Below are 11,045 nucleotides of genomic sequence, written 5' to 3' on the forward strand. Positions count from 1 at the left end.
TAAACGATCACGACTCCATAAATGGAGAAGGAAAATAAACGATCACAACACCATAAAAGGAGAAGGAATGATATGATACTGTCATGCTAAGTGTGAACACAAAATCAATTCCAAACATTTTATTCAAATGATTCGTGAGAATCCAATAAATTTCCAAAGTTATAATTTCATTCACAAAATGGCAACACAATTCATAATTATCTTTAATTTCCACAAAAACCATTTACAGTGCTTTTCAATCAATAGTATCCATCAAATCATTTACAATGCTTTTCAAGCAATAAATATCCATTCAAACACATTTCCACAATTTAAAACAATAATGTACAATAGTCATAATTCATTTCAATTGAAAAATTCAAAAGAAATAGCCGTTGTGCACAAACCTCTGATAATTGTCTCCTGGTCTGGACTCAGTGTTTTCTTCCCTTTTCCTGAGTCTTTGGTAACTGAGAAACACAATTTGAAGTGTTTCAGTACTAAATTAAACTGTCTCTAATGATAATGTTCGATAATTAATTCACTGAAGGCTATTATTTGCTCAATCACCTAATATACCGACGCTCGATGCGTTTTAGGTAAATTAGGTTTTAGTGTCCTTAATACGTCACATTCGATAGGGTTTTAGGGTTGGTACGTTTTACCAAACTCATTTCTATGTATACTGCGTTTCCTTGCATTTTATTGCAAATTGCTGGATTCCGGGATACTAGTTTGACCTAACCGGACGACCTAGTTTCCTCTGTTTTCGGGTTTTGGTCAAAACTACAAACTTGTAGATCTATGTCTTATTGCATGCGGGGCAAAATTTTAGGTCAATCCGAGTTAAGTGGACCAAGTTATGGTCATTATACTATTGCTGGTCAAATGGCATCAAATTAGGTCAATTTTAGGTCAATTTGGTCAACTCTGGTTTGGCCAGTTTTTAGACCCGAACTTGTGCAAGTTGTTTGACTTGCTTATGGTCATTTCTGGGTTTTGGTGTCTTCATAAGACTTGTAGGTATGGGTCTTAAATATTCATGGTTAAAATTTCAGGTCAATTGGACCTGTTTTGAGTGAGTTATGGCCTAAACACTCACTGCTGCCCAATTGGTCATTTTTCAGGTCCTAATTGTACCTAATCCGAATTGGTCATTTTCTTAGGTCACCTTGCAAGCAGAATTTTGGTATGCTTTCTCAATGAAAGTTGGCACATTTTGTGCCTAGTTCCACCTCCAATTGGTCTCATACCAATTGAGGTTATGCATTTAAAGTTATAGGCTAAAATATACACTGCGCTTAGTTACCTTGCTTAACACACATCAATTACACACTTACATTGCAATATGTTTACTTCCCTACCAAATCTGTTTTGGTACATTACCAAAACCATACTCCACTTCACTTTAAAGTCACTTTGGGCAGATTACAATTATCCTCAACACACCAAATATAACTCTAATTCCCAAAGTCCAAATACAATTACACATACACATAAACATTACTAGTTTTTACATACACTTTACACAACAATTTCATATACATATCCATCAATCCTTAATGCTACAATTCTGTCTATATCTTCATGAACACATACACTTATCCAAGAGTTCCAAGGCTGCCGAAAATCTTCCTCAATACCCAAGTGTCCTACAATTCATCAATTTCCATTCCAAGTGCAAAATCACCATATACATGTGAAATAATTCACTAGGATATTAAATTACCATGATCAACATCATTTCTCATCAAATATATGTATAATAAATCATTAAATACATGACTCCATGGCTGTCCAAAATGGACATTTCAATAACTCTTCAAACTTGCAAATTTTCTTCATAAATCCAACACCCATAACATGTACACAAGGTTTAACAAAGCAAAGTTCAAAAATGTAAACTTACCTTATGGTTGGAACTTGCCAAACCTTGATTAAACTTCTCAAATTTGGTATCAAGCTCTTCCTTATGATGTGTAGACAATTTTTCATGAAGCTATCTAAGTGTTTAGAGGTGAAATGAGGGAGAGGATGAAGCTCATGCAAAAACGCCCATGGAGGTTTCTTCTCATCCTTCAATTCGGCAACTTTGGTGTTTTGGAGAAGATGAACTTTTCTGTTTGGATAATGAGTTACAGCTGCCCCATTATGTGTCTATTATATTCCTTTAGTGGACCACTTACTTAATTAATTCATATTATAAGTTAAACTTTCACTTATTCCACATTAAACCCTTAATTCTCACTATTTACTTTAGGTACCACCAAATTAATTTTTTATTTTATTTTCTAAGTATAATATTATTTATTTTTAGTGGAAATTTAGGTCAAAAGACAATTCGGGATGTCAAATGACCATAATGTCCCTGTTCGGGTTGCATTCCCGATTTTTCGGTAACACCGGGTTTTGTCTGTTTTTCGATTTCTCACTTTTCTTTGTACTAATTATTTAATTTTTCTTTGATCTTTCTAATGATATTTATTCTTCAATAAGGGTCTATTTAAGTCCTAAAAATGTTTTTCAGGGTTCCCCGCAGTCCAGGGCTAGTCAACGGTCCACGCCGTGACTTCCCGGTGCGGTCACCCATCGCTAGGATTCCCGGCTCGCTTAACTTTATCACATTTCTTTGCTATTATTTTTCCTTTGTTTTTCTTGTATTTTCTTTTCTTGTATTTCATTATTTTATGTCTTCTCACTCATATCGAAGTGTAGTTCTAGCCATCCTAGCTGTCCGGACAACACTGGTCACCGGAACAGTATAACGCACTACCGAACTTAGGGGTGTTACAATTCTCCCCCCCTTAAATAAATTTAATCCACGAAATTTTACCCAATAGCCATCTTACAATAGTCATACGTTTATTTTCTCCTTTCTATATGATCGTATAATCTTCTTTTCCTCAAATTTGTATAAGACTCTTAACAATCTAATACAACGTTTAATTGGTTTGGATAACACCAATCTCCTCTTACTATAATGCTGTCTAATATTTCGGTTCACGTTGCTTCATGAATGACCCTTGAGGTCATATTAGAATCATTCATCAGTCATTGGTCCTCTGACCATTCTGGTCCATAGTCTTCCTCACATTAGTAATATTTCTTTATTATATATGAATCAACTGTTCAGATCTCTACTTCCATAATTCTTTTTATCTGTCAATATTTTATAACTTACTTTCTTTTGTACCAAACTATAACCTTTTGATATTCTAACTTTTGAGTTTTAGATCCCTAAGTAGGATTTTCAAACTTATTTCTAACAATTAAATTCGGTCCTGGCATAACTATACAAAAACAGATGCCGTTGGCAACTATCTTCATCTAGGTGTACTATCAGATAGTATGTAGCTCTACACAATAATCTCAAGTTAGTACTATAATCTGCAGTTTACAGTATAACAATCAAGAACATTGCATAGTTACTACAATACATTCCAATAGATCAAACCTTCCTATCCCTTGTCCTTTTCGAATTCACTGATATCCGAACTTATTCTGATTACAATATCCATTAACAATTACTAATAGTAACATCTCTGCCTTCATCTAGAGCAATTCTATTACTGTAACTTACTTTTACGTCCTCTTGCTTTACATTAAATAGGCTTGCCAATTAGTTTTATAATTTATGGTGTGTCAGGAAATACTTTTCGCCGATAAACTCTTCCAAAACTAATTTCACTTATTATCACAATCCCTATCCTAAAGGACTAATCACTAATGTATCAAAATTTATTTCCCTGACCTCCTGTCCTAGCGGACTTGTTACTAGCACCTTAAAGTCCATTTTTGTACATGGAGCAGCAATGCAATCAATGATGCTAGCACACACATAAAAATGGGTAGAACCCGGATCAAATAACACAAACACATCTTGGTTAAAAGTTGAGAAGGTACCAGCCACAACATCAGATGTCTCTGCCTCTTCTCTCTGTCTCATGGCATAGACTCTGACTGGAGCACTGTCTTGCTCTGAATGTTTCATTGTGCCTTGGCTGCCTGCTGGGCTACCTCTACCCCTGCCTCTACCTCTGTTAGGTGGTTGTGAACTTCTAGTGATAGGGCTCTGAACTGACCCTTCTGCAGTAGTAGGAGGTGGTCCAACTCTGCGACTACTGGTGCAGTCCTTGGCAAAATGTCCTGTGCCTCCACAGTTATAACAGGCTCCAATAGCCTTATAGCATATCCCACCATGATATCTTCCACAATTTTCACATTGGCGGGAATGGTAGGAACCTCCGGTACTCTACTGACCAGATAGAGGAGGTTTCTGTCCTGAATGTCTTCCCCTACCAGACTTCTTGCTACCTCTGCTGTGTCCCTCATAGTTCTTCCTCTTTCCAGTGGGACCACTGGAACTCTGTTCTACATATTTTCCCTCTTCCTCTGTCTTCTCTGATCTCTTTTTCTCAGGAGCAGTCTCAAACTCAATTCTTTCCAACTCTAGGGCTTGAGAAACAAGTTCAGAGAAGTTAATGTGTTTAAAGCCAACCACTTGTACTCTGATACTGGGCTTCAAGCCAGTTTCAAACCTCTTGCATCTCTCCCTGCTGGTAGCAAGCAAACTTACTGCATAATGGCTCAGGCGGGAAAATTTCCTTTCATACTCAGCCACTGATCTGCCCCCCTATTTCAAACTTAGGAACTCTTGCAGCTTCTAGTCTACATAAGCATCAGGGACATATTTTTGCCTGAATTCCCTGAGAAAGTCATTCCATGTTAGCACTGCAGGTTCTACCAGACTGTGGGGAATGGTTTTCCACCAATCATAAGCATCCCCCTGTAACAAAGATACAGAGTATTCGAATCTGAGCTTCTCTGTACAATGCAATTTCTTGAATACCCTATCCATCCTCTCTAACCACTGTTCAGCCTCTAGAGGATCTACTGTCCCCTTAAACTCTGTAGCCCCATACTTCATCAATTTATCATACTGCCTAGTAGGAGACTGTGGTTGTACCACTGGTGTCTGTATTGGGACTTGAGTAGGTACAGTACCAGCCATTTGTTGGAACATTGCAGCCATCTGCTGAGCGAACTGAGCAGGAAACTGCGATGCTGCGGGCTTTCTTTGAACCACTAACATTATGTAGGCCTGGGGCATCCCCTTGCACCTCAGCCTCAATAGATTGATCGACTGAACGATCACCCTCTTCTATATTCAATGCGAGGATTTTAGATCTCCTAAACAAATAACACAAGGAGATTTCCACCCGTTAGTGCATATTTATAATGTAATGTACTGTATGTATCAAACAATGATATTGAGCAGTTGTACTATGAAGAAAGAATATTCAAGTAACAGGTGAAAACAGAATTTAAAAACTTTGCTCTGATACCACTAAAACATGTCACACCCTACCCCTCTGTAAGGCATAACATGATCCCGTAGTATACTTAATGAATTACCAACTCCGTCTACTGATAACTCATTAAATACACTACAAGGGATTTTAAAAACTTCTCTTACTTCTTTTACAGTGGTGAGCACTATTTACAGGTGTTAAAAACTTTGGTGAACTGAAGTGAAACAATTAACTCATTTGATTTATTTGGAATTTCTGTAAAAATTTTGGCAGAGTGCCATCTGTATTTTGGATAAAACAGTTCTTCGGAAAACCTGTAAAAAGACACTTCAATAATTTTCCAAATCTCAACTCCAATACATTTCTCAACACAATAATTTATCAACTCAATTCCATAGAAATTTTTCAAAGTCTGAGATAAGGAAATATAATACAATTTTTACAAGTCAAATAACTCATAATTAATTTACAACTTCAAGGTACAATTTGAATTTACAACTGCTCAAAACCAACAATAATATGTACATACAGTGAACATACATTACATTACAAAATACAAAATATTGGTATACTCATTATACCCGGTAGTCTCTCGCTGGAGGTACTAGCAGCCTAGTCTGCACACTCTGTCTGTCTACTGCGCAAGAATAAAAGCTATCGCTGAGACAATGTCTCAGTGGTGCACAACATTAACCAAATACAATTTAAATTACAATCCATAATTCAAATAAATAGTGGATACTTAAAACCATAGTTAATTTCAAGACAATAATTGTCAACCAGAATTTAAACTCCATTTCTCAATATCACAATAAATTTCAGTAAGTCAGATCATGGTTGAATTCAAAAGACAGTATATGTCAATAAGAGTTTAAATTCATTTCACAATCTCACAATAAATCTCAATAATCAAAACATAGTTAAATTCGAAAGACAATAAATGTCAATAAGAATTTAACTCCATTTCTAAATTATCAAATCGCATAACAACACAATTTAGTCGAATAAGTTAAGAATACATGTTGCCAATTCATTCACAACTTAAGCCATGACACAAATTTCCGATCAATGCCGCGTTGTACACCACGACAAAGCAATCACAGCCCCACTAATCGAAATCAATGAGGAAGGGAGCTAGCTATATAATGAGTACTCATCCGATCACCTCAACCGTAAACCGAGAGGGAGAAAAATAAACGATCACGACTCCATAAATGGAGAAGGAAAATAAACGATCACAACCCCATAAAAGGAGAAGGAATGATATGATACTGTCATGCTAAGTGTGAACACAAAATCAATTCCAAACATTTTATTCAAATGATTCGTGAGAATCCAATAAATTTCCAAAGTTATAATTTCATTCACAAAATGGCAACACAATTCATAATTATCTTTAATTTCCACAAAAACCATTTACAGTGCTTTTCAATCAATAGTATCCATCAAATCATTTACAATGCTTTTCAAGCAATAAATATCCATTCAAACACATTTCCACAATTTAAAACAATAATGTACAATAGTCATAATTCATTTCAATTGAAAAATTCAAAAGAAATAGCCGTTGTGCACAAACCTCTGATAATTGTCTCCTGGTCTGGAGTCAGTGTTTCCTTCCCTTTTCTTAAGTCTTTGGTAACTGAGAAACACAATTTGAAGTGTTTCAGTACTAAATTAAACTGTCTCTAACGATAATGTTCGATAATTAATTCACTGAAGGCTATTATTTGCTCAATCACCTAATATACCGACCCTCGATGCGTTTTAGGTAAATTAGGTTTTAGTGTCCTTAATACGTCACATTCGATAGGGTTTTAGGGTTGGTACGTTTTACCAAACTCATTTCTATGTATACTGCGTTTCCTTGCATTTTATTGTAAATTGCTGGATTCCGGGATACTAGTTTGACCTAACCGGACGACCTAGTTCCCTCTCTTTTCGGGTTTTGGTCAAAACTACAAACTTGTAGATCTATGTCTTATTGCACGCGGGGCAAAATTTTAGGTCAATCTGAGTTAAGTAGACCAAGTTATGGTCATTATACTATTGCTGGTCAAATGGCATCAAATTAGGTCAATTTTAGGTCAATTTGGTCAACTCTGGTTCGGCCAATTTTTGGACCCGAACTTGTGCAAGTTGTTTGACTTGCTTATGGTCATTTCTGGGTTTTTGTGTCTTCATAAGACTTTTAGGTATGGGTCTTAAATATTCATGGTTAAAATTTCAGGTCAATTGGACCTGTTTTGAGTGTGTTATGGCCTAAATACTCACTGCTGCCCAATTGGTCATTTTTCAGGTCCTAATTGTACCTAATCCGAATTGGTCATTTTCTTAGGTCACCTTGCAAGCAGAATTTTGATATGCTTTCTCAATGAAAGTTGGCACATTTTGTGCCTAGTTCCACCTCCAATTGGTCTCATACCAATTGAGGTTATGCATTTAAAGTTATAAGCTAAAATGTACACTGCGCTTAGTTACCTTGCTTAACACACATCAATTACACACTTACATTGCAATATGTTTACTTCCCTACCAAATCTGTTTTGGTACATTACCAAAACCATACTCCACTTCACTTTAAAGTCACTTTGGGCAGATTACAATTATCCTCAACACACCAAATATAACTCTAATTCCCAAAGTCCAAATACAATTACACATACACATAAACATTACTAGTTTTTACATACACTTTACACAACAATTTCATATACATATCCATCAATCCTTAATGCTACAATTCTGCCTATATCTTCATGAACACATACACTTATCCAAGAGTTCCAAGGCTGCCGAAAATCTTCCTCAATACCCAAGTGTCCTACAATTCATCAATTTCCATTCCAAGTGCAAAATCACCATATACATGTGAAATAATTCACTAGGATATTAAATCACCATGATCAACATCATTTCTCATCAAATATATGTATAATAAATCATTAAATACATGACTCCATGGCTGTCCAAAATGGACATTTCAATAACTCTTCAAACTTGCAAATTTTCTTCATAAATCCAACACCCATAACATGTACACAAGGTTTAACAAAGCAAAGTTCAAAAATGTAAACTTACCTTATGGTTGGAACTTGCCAAACCTTGATTAAACTTCTCAAATTTGGTATCAAGCTCTTCCTTATGATGTGTAGACAATTTTTCATGAAGCTATCTAAGTGTTTAGAGGTGAAATGAGGGAGAGGATGAAGCTCATGCAAAAACGCCCATGGAGGTTTCTTCTCATCCTTCAATTCGGAAACTTTGGTGTTTTGGAGAAGATGAACTTTTCTGTTTGGATAATGAGTTACAGCTGCCCCATTATGTGTCTATTATATTCCTTTAGTGGACCACTTACTTAATTAATTCATATTATAAGTTAAACTTTCACTTATTCCACATTAAACCCTTAATTCTCACTATTTACTTTAGGTACCACCAAATTAATTTTTTATTTTATTTTCTAAGTGTAATATTATTTATTTTTAGTGGACATTTAGGTCAAAAGACAATTCGGGATGTCAAATGACCATAATGTCCCTGTTCGGGTTGCATTCCCGATTTTTCGGTAACACCGGGTTTTGTCTGTTTTTCGATTTCTCACTTTTCTTTGTACTAATTATTTAATTTTTCTTTGATCTTTCTAATGATATTTATTCTTCAATAAGGGTCTATTTAAGTCCTAAAAATGTTTTCCAGGGTTCCCCGCAGTCCAGGGCTAGTCAACGGTCCACGCCGTGACTTCCCGGTGCGGTCACCCATCGCTAGGATTCCCGGCTCGCTTAACTTTATCACATTTCTTTGCTATTATTTTTCCTTTGTTTTTCTTGTATTTTCTTTTCTTGTATTTCATTATTTTATGTCTTCTCACTCATATCGAAGTGTAGTTCTAGGCATCCTAGCTGTCCGGATAACACTGGTCACCGGAACAGTAGAACGCACTACCGAACTTAGGGGTGTTACAGTCATGGATGGCAACTTACTCTTTACAGAGTTTCTACAACCATCATTACCATAGCCTAATTTTTAAGTTCGGGATAGTGGATACATAAGGGGAAGGTGTTAGGCACCCCTTATGCCTTGTCTAACCTCGTTAATTCGAGTGTTAGTCTTCTACTAATGTTTCTAAAAGTCTTATTTATTATTCTTTTATTAAAATTTATCCTAAAAATACAATTTTAGTCCTACACACGCAAGTAATTCACAAAAGGGTTATTGTTTATAAATAATTTTCATGCACAAGTAATTCTTATATATGAGGTTGCTAATTATTTAAATGATATTTACCGGATAACTAAAATTAATTTATTATTGAGAATTTAATTTATAAACAAATTCAATTTCAAACAACCCTAAGTTTCTATTTAACTTAATTAATTAATTTTTCACCAAGTTACTCTAAGGATAATTAAACTAAATTAATTATGTACATGTATAATTTATTCTAAAATCACATAAGGCCCAAACAATCACAACAAAATAAAGATTTCTAACATGCTAATTTATTTTACAATTACCAAGTATTAAATTAAATTCATTTTATATGCCAAGGTTAGTTTAATTTATAAATAAGATTAATTTTAATTTATCAAGTATTTATTTAAATTAATTACATGCAAAAGTCGATTAAATTAAAAACAAATCTAATTTTAATTTACTAAATAAAAATTCTATTATTACTACATTTTCATGCCAATAATTTTTTTAAGAATTTAGGGCTACTTACTTATTGATAATTGCAATTGCCATTGAGGTAAGTTACCCTTAAAAAATGGCCTTTTCTTCTAGTATGGCAATGATATTCCTGGCTTACTCTCACTTAGCTCTACGTAAATGCCCTCTTTGGTACTTACTTTAGGGCTACTTACCAATTTTATTTGTAATAAAAAAATAAAGAAAACTTAAAGAAAATAAAGAAAGTAAAGAAAATAAGAAAATACTAATAACAATTCACATTGGATTCTAACTCTAGTCTCCTAAGGGGTTAAGATTCCTAATTAGTTACAATTACCTAAGGGTCCAAGTCTTCTAACATATTTCAACCACCTAATAATACTTCTTGAATTAAAAGAACATAGAAAAATAGATCAAATATCAATTGGAACCCAAGAACACACAAGAACATGTAAAAACATACAATTCTCAAATTCTAACAGATTGATAGTAGTAAGAAATCCAATTTTTGAAAAATAGTTAGACCTACCTAAAAATCATGAAAACATTATAAAAGATATTCAAGACATCATACAAGATCAGAAAATTTATAGACTAAACAAAACCCTAGCCAAATGGTCTACACAAATCTTAACTTTTTCCAGTGACAGAATCGCACTATTTTTTTGTAAAATTCATAACTCATCAACCACAATAGATATGAATGTGAAACTAATTGGAAAAGATTCATAAGATTCTAAAATTAATTTTAGATACTAGATTTATACAAAAATATTAAGAAACAATGGAGATATAGGCTTCAAAAATCGGGTATGCTGCAAATCGGGTTTTGCAGGAACTGTAATTTCAAATAGCTATAACTTACAAAATACAAAAGCTTTTTCAATAATTGTTAAGCCTAAAATTAATAAAATTTTGTGTGCAATATGAATGTAATTTTTTTAGAATTTTTACAGATTCATAAGATAACAGAAAGTAATAAAAACCTAAGAGATAGAAAACTAAATATGTACAGAGTTGTGTATCCCCTCAAATTAAACATGATTATATGATTCACATGAACATGCAAGATAAATTAAA

This window comes from Hevea brasiliensis, chromosome 5, assembly GCF_030052815.1.
Source record: "Hevea brasiliensis isolate MT/VB/25A 57/8 chromosome 5, ASM3005281v1, whole genome shotgun sequence".
Lineage (NCBI taxonomy): Eukaryota > Viridiplantae > Streptophyta > Magnoliopsida > Malpighiales > Euphorbiaceae > Hevea > Hevea brasiliensis.